This window comes from Capsicum annuum, unplaced genomic scaffold, assembly GCF_002878395.1.
Source record: "Capsicum annuum cultivar UCD-10X-F1 unplaced genomic scaffold, UCD10Xv1.1 ctg77655, whole genome shotgun sequence".
NCBI classification, from domain to species: domain Eukaryota; kingdom Viridiplantae; phylum Streptophyta; class Magnoliopsida; order Solanales; family Solanaceae; genus Capsicum; species Capsicum annuum.
This window is the reverse complement of record NW_025888072.1, coordinates 119,145-139,044: the sequence shown is the minus strand read 5'-3', so window position 1 is coordinate 139,044 and position 19,900 is coordinate 119,145. Positions and strand designations below refer to the sequence as shown.

Below are 19,900 nucleotides of genomic sequence, written 5' to 3'. Positions count from 1 at the left end.
CCGTTGATTTTAGTGTCAGTCCCAAAATTCTAGCAGAGCCTTTCTTAGTCTCTTCTCCAGTGGGTAAATCTATCATAACCCAGCGGGTATACAGGAATTGTCCAGTTATGATATCTCAGAAAGTCACTTCAGTAGACTTAGTCAAAGTAGAGATGACTGATTTTGATGTCATTATTGGCATGGATTGGCTTCATTCTTTCTATGCCTCAGTCGACTTCAGAAATAGAATTTTCCAGGTTTAGTTTCCAAATGAACCCATCCTTGAGTAGAGGGTTAGTACTTCAGCACTTAGGGGTCAACTTATTTCTTACCTTTGGGTGAGAAAAATGATATCTAAGGGATGTGTCTACCATCTTATTTATGTCCAGGAATCTAGTTCAGAATCCCCTACTCTTGAATCAGTGTTAGTAGCATGTGAATTCCCAGCCGTGTTTCTCGAAGATCTTGTCGGAGTTTCTCCCGAAAGGGAAATCAACTTTGGAATAGACCTTCTTCCAGATACTCAGCCTATATAGAATAGCAGCAGCAAAACTCAGAGAATTAAAAAATAGTTAAAGAATCTCCTATATAAGGAACTTATCAGACCTAGTGTGTCCCCATGGGGCACACCAATTTTATTCGTGCGAAATAAAGACGATTCTCTCAAAATGTGTATTGATTACTGTCAACTAAATAAAGTCATGGTTAAGAACAATTATCCACTTCCCAGAATTAATGAATTGTTTGACAACCTTCAGGGTGCTAGTTATTTTTCTAAGATAGACCTCAAATCAGGCTATCATCAGCTCAGAGTCAGAGAATGTGACATCCCGAAGACAACTTTCAGAACTCGGTATAGTCACTTCAAATTCTTATACATTTTCTTTAGTCTTACCAATTCCCCAAAAGCTTTCATGGACTTGATGAATCGTGTGTTCAAGCAGTACTTGAACATGTTTATCATAGTCTTCATAGATAGCATTCTTTTCTACTCCCACAGTAAGCATGATCATGCAGACCATCTCAGAATAGTATTGTAGACTCTTAGAAACCATCAGCTATTCGCCAAATTCAGTAAGTACAAATTTTGGCTAAGGTCAGTAGCCTTCCTTAGCTATATCATTTCCGATGATGACATTATAGTTGATCTCCAAAAGATTAAAGCCGTGAGAAACTGGCCTAAACCCATATCTCCATCAGATATTAGGAGTTTCCTGAGCTTGGCTGTCTATTACCAATAGTTTGTTAAGGGATTTTCATCTATTGCATCCCTTGTGTATAGATTGACTCAAAAAAAAGTCAAATTCCAGTGGTCAGATTCTTGTGAGAAGAGTTTTCAGGAGTTGAAGGCTCAACTCACTACAACTTTAGTTTAGACCCTACCAGATGGTTTAGATGGGTTTTTGGTATATTTTGATGCCTCCAGAGTCGGGGTACATATTTATGTGTTCACTAACCATAAGAGCCAATAGATGTGTTCTCTTAGAAAGATCTAAACCTCCATCAAAGAAGGTGGTTAGAGTTGTTGAAGGACTACTACATGAGCATCCGGTATCATCCAGGTAAAGCTAATGTACTAGCAGATGCTCTTAGTAGGATATCTATGGGGAGTGTTGCTCATGTTAAGAGCAGTAAGAAGAAGTTAGTTCAGGAAGTTCATCAGCTTACCCGACTAGGTTTTCGCTTAGTCAATTCAGCAGAAGGTAGTGTATGGTATAGAGTAGTTCAAAATCATTCCTAGCTTCTTAGGTAAAGGAAAAGCTAGATAGGGATCCCAGTCTAGTGAAGTTGAAGGAATTAGTCAAAGATTAAAAGGCAGAGGTTTTCTCCCAAGGGGGAGATGGTAAGTTGCGCTGACAGGGTTGGCTATGTGTGCCAGGTATAGATGACTTGAGGCAGGGAATCCTAAAAGAGGAGCATAGCATGTGCAACTCTATTCATCCATGGGCCACTAAGATGTACTGTGATTTTTGGGAGATCTATTGGTGGAGTGGGATGAAGAAAGATATTGCAGAGTTTGTGGCTAAGTGATTAACATGTCAACAGGTTCAAATTGAGCATCAGAAGACTAATGGGTCCATACAGGAGTTCAGTAATCCCACTTGGAAGTAAGAAGAAGTAAACATGGACTTTGTGATGAGTTTTCTTTGTACTTGCTGCCAGCATGATTTAGTTTGGGTCATAGTAGACAGGATGATCAAATCATCTCATTTCCTACCTGTCCATACCTCTTATTCAGTCGAGGATTATGCCAAACTCTATATCTGGGAGTTTGTCAGATTGCATGGTGTTCTATTGTCCATTATCTCATATAGAGGTATCCAGTTCACCTCTTATTTCTAGAAGGCATTCCAAAAAGGTCTTGGTACCCAGTTCACCTCAGTATAGCCTTTCATCCTCAAACACATGGTCAAGCAGAAAGGACCATTTAGACTTTATAAGAAATGCTGCGAGTGTAAGTGATAGACTTTAAAGGTAGTTGGGATAACCAATTGCCTTTGATTGAATTCACATATAACAACTATCATTCCAGTATTCAGATGGCTTTATTTGAGGTGCTTTATAGGAGGAGGTGTAGATCTCCTATTGGTTGGTTTGAAGTGGGTGAGGCCATAGTGTTAGGGCTTGACTTGGTATTTGATACCTTAGAGAACATTCAGTTGATCAGGGAAAGGCTTAAGACCACTCAGTGCCGACAGAAATCTTACGTAGATTTATGCAGAAAGGATCTTAAGTTCAGGATTGGTGATTTTGTGTATTTGAAAATCTTTTCTATGAAAGGAGTGAAGAAGTTTGGAAATAAGGGCAAAATTCAGTCCCCTATATGTCAGTCCTTACTGAATTCTCAGTCATTTTGAAAAGGTAGCTTACGATCTTGAGTTGCCTTCAGACTTAGCTTCAGTGCACCCAGTGTTCCATGTTTCCTTGCTCAAGAAATACATAGGTGACCTAAAAACCGTAGTCCCTATAGAGGGAATAGATATTCAGAACAACCTCTCTTATGAAGAGATTTCAGTCAAAATCTTTGATTATCAGATTCACAGACTGAGGAACAAAGAAGTCCCTCTAGTCAATGTTATTTGGCGGAATTAATCCATCGATGGAGCTACTTGGGAAGCAGAATCATACATGTACACCAAGTATCCGCACCTCTTCTCCACAAACTCAGACTCAACCTACGGTAATAATTTTTTCTTAAACTTACTCAGTCTCATGTTCCGATATAGCTACCAACTTGGTATCAATTAACGTTGCAGATTCAGTCATGTATTCACAAATCAGTTCAATCATGTACCCATGCATCAGATATGCATTTTTAGTAGATAAACTCCACTTATCAGCAATCCCAGTCATGCATTCATGAATCATGTTTAGCAATGTATGCATGCATTAGATATGCATGTTCAGTATGATAATTCAGTATATCAGTAATCTCAGTCATGAAATGATGCTTCAGTTGATCATGTCCAGCATCTAAATCTAGTCTATCAGTATTCTCATTTTAGTCAGTCTCATTTGAGAATGAATGATCCCAAGGGGGAGATATCATAAGACCACACAAAATCCTAAGCATAACTCAGTCTTTCAAGCTTGTAAAGAGGTCCTAGACTTAGAAAATTTTAGCGAAGTATTCAAACTTAGTGTCATTTTGTCCTTCATAAGTTGGAAACTCTATTTTATGACCTCTATGACCTTAAAATATCAATCTTTAGGTTGATTCATGATCAGGAATGTCATTAGGTGTTTTCAGATAAGTTTTGGATTTTTTGGACCTCGTTTAAACCTTGTTTGAATGACCAAAATAGTGAGCTGATGTGATCTAAATGCATCGCATCGTCCATCACATCGACAGATAATTTTTCCCTCAGATCAGTGCAATTTCTAGTGAACAAACACGGTGCACTATCCTTTACGGTGATCCCATTGACGCAGCTGATAGTTCAATTTTTAGTCATTAAAAAGATGCATCTTTAGGAGTAATTTGGTCTTTTTCCCACGTCCTTCAGCCACCATAACACAAGATTTATCCCTTAATTAGCAAATTATATTCATTCTTTCTCAAAATACTCAAGAACAAAAACCCTAGGAGATTAACTTTTAAATTCAAGGCTCAAGATTCCAGCATTAATCTTCAGGAATTTAGAAACCAAGGTATGTCAAGTGTTCATCGAAGGGTTCCTTCCCCCCTGGAGTCCAAGAAACTCTTTTAAATTTCAAGTAGCTTGATTTCATGCTTTCCATGATTTGGATTCAAATGTATTCATGATTATAATGTTGATTGGATTTCTATTCCATGATTAAGTGCAAGATTTATGTAAAAACAACTATTATGTATGTATTATCATGTGAAATCATGTTAAAGCCTTGAAATTATGGTGCTCATATGTTGATTAGTACTATGTGCATATATAATGCCTTCCAAGTGTTTGATGAGTTATTCATGAGAAGTAAATAATGATATTATATCACGTTAGAATGTATTCAAGTGCATGTCATGCAAGTATTTGCTAGAATGTCCCAATGAATGAATGATGATCAAGTAGTTATTTATCATATTTCAAGATTGTGCCATGTATTATAATTTATGCTATCGAGTCCTGGGGGTATTTCACACCCGACAATTTAGTTGATTACCTAGAGCCATGGTCAGTCTCAGGATAGTGTCAGTCATGTCATGATTAGTAGTACTCTCAGTCCGTTACAAAACTCAGGAAGAACTCTGTAGACTCAGTAGCAGTCCAATTCATTTCAGTATTTAGTTCAGACTTCAATAAATTCAGTCAGTTAATATAATTCAGTAGTATTCTGTTAGTCAATGGAACTTAGTGAACTTAGTTCAATGTTGTTAAATAGTATGATTAGTAGCAGTTCAGTCCAGTTTAGAATACTTTAGAAATCAGTCCAGTGTCTATTAAGGTGGGAGTAGGATTCAACACCGAGTGAACCTAAAGATAGGGACTCACCTTCTAGTAGAGGGTGTGAGCCTTAGAAATAGTCCTTGTGTTCCAGAACTACATAAACAACCTAGGTTGAGACATCAACTTGCCAGTTGAGGGTTGATGAGGTGATCTACCTGCCAGTTAAAGGTACCATCGATCTTGTTCAAAGCACCTGCCATATGAGGGTGACTTAGCTTATCTTTACCTGTGGAACGATACTGACACCCATCCAATTGGGGTTACAGGTTGGACCCCAATCCATTCAGAAAAGGGCATGTCGGTTAGAAGATTACCTCTCACAGTCTTAGTTTCAGATTCAGTCTTAGTATAGCACTCAGTTCAGTTCTACAGATTCAGGACTGTCAGACACAGTCACTCAGCTTTATACAGAACTCAGTATAGTTCCATCTAATTAGGACTGTCAGATATAGTCATTCAGTTATCAATAATTCAGTATCAGTATTCTCAGATATCAGTTAATTAGTTCAGACTCAGTATTCAGTGTTATCACGATCTTAGTTATAGTTATGTATTCATGTATGTAATCTCATCCAGTTATACTTATGTCATTTAGTCAGTATTGTTCATACATATGAATCCATGCATTTCATCGTACCTCACTTAGCATACCTATATATTCAAAGTACTGACGCATACTTTTCGCTTGCGCTATGATGTTTTATATCATAGGTTAAGACGAACGGGCTCCCGAGCACCCTTAGCAGTTTAGATCTTCAGCAGTCAGAGTTAGTGGTGAATCCTCATAGTTTGAGGACATGATTATTATTTTAGCATTTTAGTTTATTTCAGTAGTCTGAGTTAGTTAGGTACTTGTCCCATCAACTCCACCTTTCATATAGTTTAGAGGCTTTTCAGACTAGAGTATTTTCAGACAAATATTTTTAGTTTTGGTATTGCTATACTGTATCCAGTTTTATTTTAGTATTGAACCTTATGGAAAGTTTTTTCCTAATTTCCGCATATTTACAGTATTATTATTCAGCTATTGCAGCAGGTACCAGTCATGGGTTAGCTTGTGTTCCTTTGGGATTATGAGCACCATGTAGCATCCGGGGTACAGACTCAGGGTGTTACATTAGGTTCATAGACTAAGGAAAAACGAAGTTCCCTTGGTCAAAGTTCTTTGGCGGAACCAGTCTATTGAGGGAGCCACTTGGGAAGCAAAAGCAGATATGCGAACCAAGTACCATTATCTCTTCTCTGCAAACTCATACCCAACTTAAGGTAACAGTTCCCCTAAGATATTCTCTTTTCAATTCTCAGCTCCAGATATGTATTCATTTTTATGTCATTGCATACATTCGCGAATGAATTTAGTTATATACATCATGTTTTAGACACAGTCATGTAACCATGCTTTCAGTTATACACATTCCGCATGTGTAAGACCCCATAAGATTCTAGCTTATTTCAGCTTTCCATTACATTATAAAGGGGTCTAAGACTTAGAAATTTTCATTGTGTTAAGAATTAGTCATTTCCAAGGCCTCTTACACTTCAATAATTCTATTTTTGACCTTTTTGGCCTCGGGACATTAATTTCTAAGTTATTTTATGATCGAAGTTATCGATAGTTTATATCAGGTAAGTTTTGAATTTTTTGAATGACGTTTGATACCTGTTTGGATGATCAAGATAGTGAGGCTCCACAATATGGCCACAGTGCATCAAATATCACATCCGTTGGGAGCAACACAGCACGTCTCTTATTGCATTAACTTAGCAATGCAATGTACCATATTTCACATTGGGCAGTCCTATTCAGTTTAATGAGTTTGGGTCCACGGGGGGTAATTGAATCATTTCCATCTCCCTATTCCAGCCATAACATGGGATTTACGGCCCCAAAAGGCAAAATTGATCATTCTTTCATAAAATTCTCTCAAAAGAAAACAATCCTCTCTCAAGAACAAACCTTAGCCTCTTTAAAATTCAAGCTCAAACTTTAAGAAATCACAAAGAACTTTCACTAATTCTTCAATTAAGGTATGTGTGATGTTCATCCATGGAACCATTTCACCCTTAGAGTTAAAGAATCCATTTTTTAGTTTAAAGTTATAATTTTTACATGTTTCTATGAATTATCTACATGAAGCTATTATTAAATTTGATTTCAAATCATGTTTACCACGTGTTTTCATTAGAATTTGTCCATGACACGTTTGAATGGTGATTTTTGCATGTTACTTTCTTAAACCATGGTTTTAGTATTGCAATTATGTTAGTAGGTTATGTTTTAACCATCCCCATGCTTAAGTCTTTGAATTCCAAGTGTTTGATGAAATTCCAAAGAGAATGATTTTGTAGAATGATTTCCCCATTATGGTTTTGAAGCATTTACACGCCTTTATTGATATTTTCATTCAGTGCTATGGGTTATGAATACCCAAAACTTAGCTATTTACTTTATTTTTTAGAATCTTCATAATGATTTTAGAGAAACCATGAGTCTTGTCATTTAGTTAGTATTATTGCTCAGTTGTTGGCTTAGATAAGCTCAGTTAGTTCAGAAATCAGTGTCATTCAGTTGGGAGTAGGATTTAGCACCGAGCAAATGCAGGATGGTGGCTTCCCTTTCAGATAGGTAAAGTCATTAGTAGCAGTCCCTATATTCAATAACCACGTAGCCAACGTGGGTTATGAGGAGTCACCCATCAGTTTGCTTGAATTCCTCCCAGGGGTCATCCGTAAGTTTAGGATTGACTTCTCCCAGGGATCACCCATTAGTTTAGACTTGATACCGTGGTTCTTCAGTAGCTTAGTGGATCCACACAACCATTGTTAATTATTATTTTCTCATGCATCTAACTCGAGTATTTCAGCCTAACCTCATCTTGCCTACCAGTACATTTAAAGTACTGATTACATATATTTTCTTTGCCTATGATGTCTTATATCATAGGTTTAGATGCTCAGTTCCCTAACTGTGCTTAGCCAGATCCACCAATCAACAGTCGTGGTGAGTCCTCATATATCAAGGATCATTTATAATTATTTCAGTACATTATTGTTCAATTTTAGTAGTTATTTGGAGTTACTTAGGGCTTGTCTTATCAACTCTTTGTTTTCTAGTCAGTCTTAGAGGCTTTTAGACATTTTCGCCAGTCAGTTAGATTATCAATTTTTATCAGTTTCAGACAGTTGTTTTCATACTTATAATTGAAAAATGGTTCTCAGTATTTAAAACCTTTTGACATTTTTAGTTAAATTTCTACATATGTTGTTTTGTTATCAGTTTTATTCAGTGCTCACAGCAGGTACTAACTCATGGGTTAGCTTGGGGTTACTTGTAACCATAACAAACGTGTGGCATCTAGGGTGTATTCCTGGGGCGTTACAATACAAGTATAACTTAAGGGATTCCCATTTACCCCATAATTATATGGTCACCATGACCAACCCCCAAGTTGGCAAACATGAGTTTCCAATGTCCGTCCATTGGACTCACACATTCAAGGTTAGCTATCACAACCTTCCATTATTGCCCAATTGCCTTTTGCACATAAACAAACCACCAATTACATAGCTAATTACCAAGGCGTTATGTAGTGGTATCTTCATACCGACTATAGCTTGCAAGCAATGTCATTAGCCAAGTCTTAGGAATTCCCATGTACCCCATAGTTTCTATTATTAAAATCACTTTGGGGATTCCCGTGTATCCCACAAGGTTTTGTATTTAAAACCAACCCATGTCCACCCAAGCATTTCTACTTAACAATTTAAACCATTAAAACCAACTTTAAGTTCTATCATCATATTATGCAGTGTAATGTTTTTAATAAAAGTCCAACTATGTAATAAAACTATTCTCATAGGCATTTTATCAAATATGTTGAGGGCATATAGTTTCCAAAACCAAAACCAAGTACCATTTGACCATTCCCATGCACCCACATGTTCAAACCACCATTATAATATGAAAACCTATAAACAAAACATGGGAAAACAATATTCATTCATCAACAACCAAAAACCCCAAAATATAATTCAAAAGCAAACAATACCCATTATTAAATCATGAAAACCATTCATTAAAACATGAATTTAGTTGAACTAACAATGAGGGAGGAGTAACTTACCCTAGATATGAAGGAGTACATATAGAAACTACCATTAAAAGTCCTAATTGATCACTTTAAAAGAAACCCTAGCCTTTCTTGAACCAAGATCCTTGAGAGAGAATTGAGAGTGTTTTAGAGTCTATTTGATATGTTTTCGATAGCTAATGATGTCCTAAAGAAGTTATAAGACATGGGTTTTAATTTGGGCAAAAGGGGAAATGCCCAAAATACCCTCAGCTTAAAAGCTAAAAATTGTGCATAGGAGGGTACGATTACACCCTCTTCTAAACCGTACCCTAACATATGAGTGGTACCTACCACTAATACTTAGGTAGCAACTTGGTCTCTAACACTGACCAATATATGACCATAAAGGACAACTTGTACCTAAGCATATGACAAGTATTCTAGAACCGTACCTAAGGCCGAATAGAATCATCTAGGCTAGACATAAGACATCATATGATTGACACTATTATTCTAGTACCCTAATATACAAATAGTATAATGTTTATTTAAAATGCCCCAAATCTGGTACCTAGAATGCTACACGGTGCTCATGACCCTGAAGGACCACAAGCTAATCCATGACTGATATCTGTACCTGTAAACTGCATAATCTACCATAAAATACAGAAACATGAACTAAATGGCCATAAGGTTCAAAACTAAATGAACATATGATAAAAAATGTCTAAAAATGGTATAACAATACCAAAGCAAATCTGAAATAACTGTCTAATATGCTATAGTCTGAAAGCCTCTAAACTATCTGAATAAGGAGTTGATGGGACATGTCCCCAACGAACTCTGACTGCTGAAATAAACTGATAACTGAATTAGTAATGAAATCATCATGTCATCGAAGGATGAGGACTCACTACTAACTTTGATCGCTGAACTGGGATGCTACTGGTTCTCTGGAGCTCGTGCTTCTAAACCTATGGTATAAGGCATCATAGTGCAAATGCATCAGTACTTTGAATGTAATGGTATGCAAGTAAGGTAGGATGAATGCAATAGGTTCATATGCATGAACAATACTAACTGACCGACTAACAAGAACATGAGAATATATACATGCATATGTAACTGTAACTAAGATCGTGCTAGGACTAAATACTGAGTTTTGACTTTTGTGTTTTACTAATAACATGGAATTACTAATATCTGAGTAACTGATACTATGTTACTGAAACATGAATATCTGTGTCTGACAGTTCTAATTATGAAGAACTGGTCTGGTTGATTATATCTGACAGTCCTAAATATGAATACTAATGACATCAGTTTTGATAACTGATAGCATAAATGACTGTATTAGATAGTCTTGAATCTGATGGAACTATCTGGGTTCCATTGTATATCTAAGTTGACTGTATCTGACAGTCCCAAAATCTAAAGAACTATTTGAGTTCATTTACTGAGGCTGAGACTGAGACTGAAACTATAACTGTGGGAAGTGATCATCTAACCAACATACCCTGGAACTAAATTGGTGGGGTCCAACCTGTAACCCCACTTGGAAGGGTGTCAATACCGTTCCACGGGTAAAGATAAGCTGTGAGTATACCCTCACTGACAGGGAGCTCTTCCGTCAACCCCTCCTAGTAGGTAACCCAAATGAGATGCATATATATCCCTAAATATGTAGGGTGCATTTCAACCTACATTGGCTACGTAGTTATGGAACACAAGGATTGCTTCTAAGGATCACACCCTCCACTGAATAATAGGTGAGTCCCCATCCTTGTGTTCACTCGGTGCTGAATCTTACTCCCAACTAAATAGACACTGAACGGATTAACTAAACTGAACTAATTTAATTAAAATAAACTGATTAATTGATGGTATCATTTAGCGGAGCTGAACTAAATTTACTGAGTTTTGTTGACTAATGAAATGCTACTGAGATCTGAGGACTGACTGAGAGTACTGAAGTTACTGACACTTACTGGGAGTACTAAGATCACGGAGATTACTGATCTACTGAGATTACTGAGATTTTTTAGATTTCCTGAGTCACATGACTGACTGAGTTTTATGGATCATAGCTTGACTGAGAGTATTTTGAAAACATGACATGGCTCTAGGCACACAGCTAAATTGTTGGGTATAGGTACCCCCAGGACTTGACGGAAATAAACTGACATAGCATGACTTATGTAAACACATGACCAACAACACAATTCATACTTCATATATTGAAGCACTTCATCAAACATGTGATATACATAAACTTTTACAAACATGGGGATTTCATAATATCATGCTAGTTGGACACTTTTCCTTCATATTGCCATTTAATAAAACACATGATAGACATAATATATGTAGACACCATTATACAAAAATTACACGTCATGATTCAATATCTAATTTCATCATTGTAGGGTTTAATCATAGGTTCATATGAATATACATCTATACAAATCAATTCCACTTAACATTAATCACCCAACATGGATTTGAATTCAATTGATCATTCTCAACATTAACAAAATAAAACCAACATGAAATTCATGTGATTGGTACCCACCAGTCATACTTTGGTAGAAACTTCGTCTCCAACACTGACCAATATATGACCACAAAGGCCAAGTCGTACCTAAGCATATGACAAGTATTCTAGAACCGTACCTTAGGCTGAATAGAATTATCTAGGCTAGACATAAGAAATTATACAATTGGCACTGTACTTCTAGTATCCTAACATACAAATAGTATGATGTCTATTTGTAACCTGGAATGCTAAACGGTGCTCGTGACCCCAAAAGACCACAAGCTAACCCATGACTGATATTGTACCTGTATACTACATAATATATCATAAAATGCAAAAACATGAACTAAATGGCCATAAGGTTCAAAACTGAATGAAATATGATAAATAATGTCTGAAAACGATATAAGAATACCAAAGCAAATCTGAAATAACTGTCTAACATGCTATAGTCTGAAAGCCTCTAAACTTTTGAATAAGAAGTTGATAGGACATGTCCCCAACTAACTCTGACTATTGAAATAAATTAAAAATTAAATTAGTAATGAAATCATCATGTCCTCGAAGGATGAGGACTTACTGCTAACTCTGATCGCTAAACTGGGATGCTACTGGTTCTCTGGAGCTCGTGCTTGTAAACCTGTGGTATAAGACACCATAGCACAAATACGTCAGTACTTTGAATGTACTGGTATGCAAGTAAGGTAGGTTAAATGCAATAGGTTCATATATATGAAGAATACTAACTTACTGACTAACATGAACATCAGAATATATGTATATGTAACTGTAACTGAGATTGTAGTAGGAATGAATACTAAGTTCTGGCTACTGATTTTTACTAATAACATAAAATTACTGATATCTGAGGGACTAATAGTATGTTATTGATACATGAATAATTGTGTCTGATTGTTCTGATTATGAAGAACTGGTCTGGTTGACTGTATCTGACAGTCCTGAAGATGAATACTAATGACATGAGTTTTGATAACTAATATAACGATAGCATGAATGACTGTATCTGACAGTCCTAAATCTAATAAAACTATTTGAGTTTCGTTCTATATCTGAGTTGACTATATATGACAGTCCTAAAATTTGAAGAACTATCTGAGTTCTTTTACTGAGGTTAAAACTGAGACTGAAACTGTAATTGTGAAAAGTGATCATCTAATTGACATACCCCAAAACAAAACTAGTAGGGTCCAACCTGTAACCCCAGCTAGAAGGGTGTTATACCGTGCCATGGATAAAGACAAGTTGTGAGTATAACCTAGCTGATAGAGAGCTCTTCCATCAACCCCTCCTAGTAGGTAACCCAAATGAGATGTATATGTATCCCTAAATGCATAGGGTGCATCTCAACCTATGGTGGCTACGTAGTTCTGGAACAAAGGATTGCTTCTAAGGATTACACCCTCCACTGAATAACTGGTGAATCCTCATCCTTGTATTTACTTGGTGCTGAGTCCTACTCCCAACTGAATAAACACAGAATGAATTAACTAAGTTAAACTAATTTAACTTAACTGAACTGATTAACAGATGGTATCGTTTAGCGGAGCTAAACTGAATTTATTGAGTTTAGTTGACTGACAGAATGCTACTGAGATCTGAGGACTAACCAAAAGTACTGAAGTTACTGAGACTTACTAGAAATACTGAGATCATGCAGATTACTGATCTACTGATATTACTGAGATTTCCTAAGTCACATGACCGATTGAGTTCTATGGATCTTAACTTGACTGAGAGTATCATGAAAACATGGCATGGCTCTAGGCACACAGACAACTAAATTATCGGGTAAAGGTACCCCCAGGACTCGATGGAAATAAACTGACAAAGCATGACTTACGTAAACACATGACCAATAATACAATTCATAATTCATATATTGAAGCACTTCATCAAACATGTGATATACATAAAGTTGTACAAACATGAGGATTTCATAATATCACGCTAGTTGGGCACTTTTCCTTCATATCAGCATTTAATCAAACACATGATAGGCATAATATATGTAGACACCATTATACAACAGTTACACGTCATGATTCAACACCTAATTTCATCATTCTAGGGTTTAATCATAGGTTCACATAAATATACATCTATACAAATCAATTCCACATAACATTAATCACCCAATATGGATTTTAATTTAACTGATCATTCTCAACATAAACAAAATAAACCCAACATGAGTTCATAAAGAAAATCTAAAATCTTGACTTTAGAAAAGAGATTCTTGGGCTTTATGGATGTAAGGAGTCCATGAATGAACACTATGCATACCTGGGATGTGATTTCTTGAGGATTTATAGTAAAACCTTCTTGAATTTGAATCCCCAATGGAAATCCTAGCTTGTTCTTGAGAGAAACTTGAGAGAAACTAGAATATTTTAGGTAAAGAATGACTAAATCACATATTATTGGGTATATATAGGGGTGGGATATTGACCCTTTTAACTCTGGATGCATCTTTAATTTATGAGAAAATTTCCCAATTTTCATCCTTGGCGCGACGCGCCACTATCGCGCCAAGTCACTGGAAAGTGACAAATGGGAAATTGCATGGTGGCGCGATGCGGAGCTATTGCATTGCCACCTTTTTGTGTCCTGGAAGTTTGGCATGATGTGTCACTATCACGGAGCAACATTAGAAATTGACAATTGCCATTTGATCTATCTCCGCGATGCGCTGAAGGCTCAGGTGATACACTGTCTCACTAAAAAGGCTCTAACTCTTCACCCGGGTGTCAGATTTAGGCAAATTTGGTATCGATGGAAATCTGATTCGATTCCCCATATGATAAAAAGTAAAAATCTTGAAAATACCATGTGTACAAAATTTGATTCATCTTTCAAAGAATGCTTCTAACATTCTTGGGAAACTTTTCTAGCTAGGAAAAGTATGGGGTATTACACCATTCATACCTTGGATAGAAGCCAACCAAACCTCATTGATCAACATACGAGTTGAGGGCTTTAAATATTTCCCTATTATACAACAAGTACCCCCAATTGTATGATGTCCAAAAGCTCAAACTCAATAAATTTTCTAAGGATCAAAATCCAGGGTGTTTTAGGCTAGGTGTTTAATTTAGATATATGGATGGATAAGTAATAGTGATGTATGAACGGAGGATATTCTAATGGATTAAGTATAATAGACAATAAGATTATGATCAAATATTATTTTTTTAACTATGAGGTTCTAATGGACTAGTGTTTCCTAATGTTTTTTCATGTAAGAATGGTATGTAAGGTTGTGGTTAATCATGACTAGTACTAGAATCTAAGCTTGAAAAGTGGATGACCATCAAGATGGAAATAGTGATTACTTGAGATACTGAGGCTAGTTGTATGAGAGGTGAGCTAGTAGGCTTGAGATAATGTATGTAAGAGTCACTACAACAAAAAAGGTCTATTTAAGACCAACATTTAGGGACTAAAAATATAATCTTGTCTCTAAAAGTATATTTATTGAGATGAGATTATATTCTGGTCCCTAAATGGGCAATTTATTGCGAATATATAAAATCTGGTCCCTAAATTTTTTTTAACCGGTCCCTATTAATAAATTGGAGTCTTAAGCGGGAAAAAGAAATACCGCCAAAGTTTTAATTATTAGAAAAGTCGAAATTAGGTGGTAATTATTAAATTAAACATAAAACGTAATTAAAAAAATTAAAACAGTCCTATTCAGTTTCTCCCTTAAAACATACGAACAGATCGTTCTCTGTAACAATTAACATAATAAGCCCTAATTTGTATCTCTCAATTTACTCTTCTCGATTTACTATACGTGCACAATTCTCTGATCTATTCACTGTGACGTGCTTAAATTGATACTCGATTCCCTTCGGTAAGCTCTACTTTGCTATGTTTTTCCTGTGTAATTCAGTTTGTATTGCTTGTAGATCGATCATTGTGATTTAGCGGTTCCAATGTGTTTTCTTGTACATCCTTGTGCTCGTAGTGTTGGGATGTCCTTTTGGACTTGTTTTTGATTGTTATATTGAATGCTTCGTGATTTAAAACGTATGGTTCTTCATTTATCTTCTCTATAGTATGTGTGCTAAAAGTCTCATTCGAGAGTAGGGAAAATTGATCGATTCTTAGTGAACTTTTTATGGTTTCATGTCAATGAACAAAAGGAGGTTTATTACAACTTATTTTGTGTTTTCTCGTTATATGTTAATAGGTATTTCAGTTTCAATTAATCTGGTATATTTTTCATCTGGGTTTGGGATAATTTTCGGCATTAGCAGAGAGTATGGTTTCATCTGACTATTTAGTTTTGTCAATATTGTGAAGCTGCTACTTTATGTTGAGATCTTACGGAGCTTTACTGTAATGGCTGTATTTTTGTTGTTAAAATGCTTATATAATGACTAGCTTTAAGAATCATGTGAATTTTTTTTATGAAGAGCTGAGATTTTACTTGTTGAGTAGTTGCTTTGCATTGAGATATGAAGATTTAGTTTGCATGCACCTCGTATATGAGCTTTATTTGGACGATTTAGTTTCATCAAAATCGTGAAGCTTTTTTTTGTTCAGAACTTTTGATTAACATAATTAACTGCTATATTAGGATGTTCTAAATCATATAACAGCCTAACCTTATCGGAAGAACTCTTCCCAAATTTGAAAAGATAAAAGAAAAGATACAAGTCAATAGGAAACTTTCACATAAAAAATTTTAATAGGGTAGTAGGTTGTTTTCCCTCTATTCTATTCGCTAATTTCAAAGAAGCAGCAGGAGAATCTAACTCTATGGTTGAACCACATATCATTGTGTAACTGTAGTTGTGGATATACCATAATGTCTGAAGTAATTAAAAAGTAGTGATATTATCTGAGAATAGGAAGCAAAATAGATGCATTACACCCAAGAATTCCAAGCCTTGTGCATCTTATTTTCAACATATCTGACTCCATGAACAACACCAGCAGTCAATAAACCTATAACAACTTGCCTCGTGCTAGAAAACATAACTTTACGTCTAACTATCCTCTTCATGCACTCAGCAGCCTATTTTTTGAACCAATCATTACTTGTTGTCTAACTCAACCAGTGTCATCCAAAATTCTCTTATCTCTAAGTTTTATGGCCATCTAACTTTTGATTGATGAAGAAAGAGACTAAACCAAGGTAGAAGCAGCAGATAATCCACAATCATGAGATATGTTTACTTGCTTATCACTAGCTGATGAAAATCTCAACAAGTTATTGGCCTTGTGTTCTTTCAGAAATGGAATATACATTTCCTCTAATAAATGAAATTTTCCTTGCACAATTTTCTTCATACTTAGAGTGATGCTTTCTTCAGTGCAGTTAGGGCCACAAAAATCTAAAATTTAGGCCCACTCAAATATCAAATCTACCTTATTTTGTCCTCTCTGTGAATTTTGATGGCAAAAGGAGAAGAGCAGCAGAAGTTGCAACTTTTGGGTTCACAGTGTTCACATTTTTTATTTCCAAGTTATCCACAAGAATGTTCACTGGTTTCTGCAAGCGACTGCTGAGATAAAACCTCTCCTATCCCAATATGTCTTGAATCAAGTCATGCATCTGTACAAATACATACTTGTCCATCTTGTTATTCCAAGACACAAATAGATTGAAGTGTATGCGAACACCAATTTCATTTGCAATATCAGTTATCCTTGCTCCACCAAGGTGAACAAGCCATGAAGCATAGTGATCCTTGTTCAATTTTAGATTCTTAAAATGCCATTATTGAGGATCAGCTACTCCAATAATACCAACAGTTATATTCTATAGCTAATAGCAGTTGAGTGTTCATTGCAGATTTTGCTTCCCATCTGCTTTAAGTTACAAGTAATGATGCCTGAATAGAAATATGCTCAATTTTGCTGTTTTTGATCATTTTAGCTGATAACTCCTTGGTTCAACATTTACCCTCCTATTTGCAGAAGAAAATGTTTTCCCTTTTATTCATCATAGATAACAAAAATCAAAGTTCTTTCACATACAAGCTGATCAAATCATTCACCATTTGTGGTGAAGAAGTTTGGCTGTGAATGGTAAAGCTCACCATAGGGAAAAATGGAAAAGGAAAACAAAAAATAAAAGAAGAAACATCTTTGCTCGTTTAGCAGGAAAATAGCTCTCTGCGATGAACATGCACTTTTTTTGAGGTTCCACAAGCTGTACTTCCTGAATCTTAATACTGTATTTCAAGCAGTTGTTTGAATTCCATATGATATGCAACTTGAAATAGGTTCTTGCTAATGGTAAAAAAAAGCGGGATTGAACGTGGGTTGCTGTTCTTAGTTTACCGGAGGGGTATGAATTAGCTACTCCCATTTATTCATGACATTTATATAGGATGCAACAAGATTATATACATTATGTGGAGAGACAACTTTTATGGTATCTCTCTGGTTCCATTATTTTATCTACAGAAGATGAAACAATAGTTTATACATAATCTTCTTCCTCAATAATGGTGTCCAAACTTTTTGTTGGTGGACACTTTAGCATAAAGACAAGCCTTGATGAAGCAACTTGTGTTGAGAACCTCATTTTAGGAGCCTTATCCATTGGTGTGTTGGAACTTCTTGTCAAAATACTAGAGAAAAACATAAAACTTGTTCAGGTTGAAGCTAATAAGAAAACTCCCAAATGTGGTTTATTTACATACCTTGATGGACAGAGTTAGGTATCCCGTAGAATTAGTCGAGGTGCTGTAAGCTGATGTGGACACCACTTTTATCAAGAAAAATATGTCGTGTTTGATACGTTGTTGCATAGATCCAAGTCATCAACTTGTACAGCCACCCCACCTTTTTGTATTAAAAGTGCAAGAAGATGTCAACTTCAGTATGGGAATAGACAAATATTTGGAAGATGTTGAATATCTATTCTAGAGCTAGAAAGGATTCAAAAATCTTTGAAAAGATTTTCTCATAGCATCCCTCAAGACTTCGTCAATTTCCCACTGAATAAAGAAATTGTTTGTTCCATCTACAGTAGAGATTCTTCCTAGGAAATTTCATTTGGTTCAAGAGGCCAAGAGTTAAGCTTATGTTTTTGGGTAAACAATATAAATCTTGACAATTTGGAGCTTAATTATAAATGTTTTGAGAGGTCACATTATATTGAGATCTTATGGAGTTATACTGCAGTGAGTGCCTTTTTTGTTGTTAAAATGCTTATATTATTGACTAGCTTTAAGATTTATGAGAATTCATTTTTTTTGAAGTGATGAGATTTTGTGCATTGAGTGGTCTCGCATTGCGTTGATATCTTAAGGAATTTAAAGGTGCTTAGATGTATTCTGATAGATCGAGCACTTTGTGGTTGATTTGTTTTGTATTTCTCAGTTATAGCTATTTCGGTTTATAAATATTATCAGTTTTTATTATACTGGTGCTGCTGCTGTAATGTATTTTCTTTGTGAATAAAGTTATATGATTTGCTTACTCCAGAAGTTAGAGGTGTGTAGTCGTACTTAATAGGTCAAAAGATCTAGGCAAATGAGGGCAATTTTTGTTGTGAAAATGCTTGTATTTTAACTAGTCTTTAAGAATCATGTAGATTATTTGTCAAAATTCTAAGATTTTATATGTTGATTTTCAATTAATGAATATTGTGATGCTTTTATTGCTTTGGTGCTTCTTATTATTTGGTGTAACATACTTTGTCAGTAAAGTTACATAGCAAATGTCTAGCTCTTAATATGTATGTATCATTTTCCATCTTCTAAGAAGTTCTCCTTTTTGTTTTTTTTCTTAGTATTATTAATGTAGCACCAAGAAGGTGCTGTCAAAAGTATTTAAAAGATGCCAAAATCACTAGTATATGTCAGAACCTTCAAGTTTTTCCTCAAATAATTCGTTCTTGAAGATAGTCTCTCTGTTGTTTTAGGAGACATATATGAAAAGTGGCTTGACATTTCTCAAAGTACAATAACCTCCAATCATAGGTTATTAGTTGTAAGCTAATTCTTCTACTGAGATCCTTAATGATAACTTTATCAGGTAGGTTACTTGTGATGTTGATTTTGATAAGCATCCTTGCATATAATTTTTTATCATTTAATTTTTCTTAATATAATATTTTATGTATTTTACAAGGTTATGGAGCCTAGTAATCAATGGATGCAACTTATAATGATTGAGACAGTAAAATCTACAAAAGTGGGGTGAATAAGTTTTTGAATTATGCTTTTCAAAAAACATGAGAAGAACATGAAATACAATGTCCATGTAACAAATATTGCAATACTACTTTAGGAACTCACACAACAATTGAGACACATTTAAAAGTACATGGAATACTTCAGAATTATACTTTCTGGTTTAACCATGGAGAACGCTTGGGTGAACCATTATCTGAATCCGAATCTGAA

At 35.5% G+C, this 19,900-nt stretch overlaps 1 pseudogene; it reads right to left on the bottom strand.

The window, feature by feature from the left end:
- Nucleotides 1-16,404: 16,404 nt before the first annotated feature.
- LOC107874066 lies at nt 16,405-17,413 on the bottom strand (annotated as a pseudogene).
- Nucleotides 17,414-19,900: the final 2,487 nt, after the last annotated feature.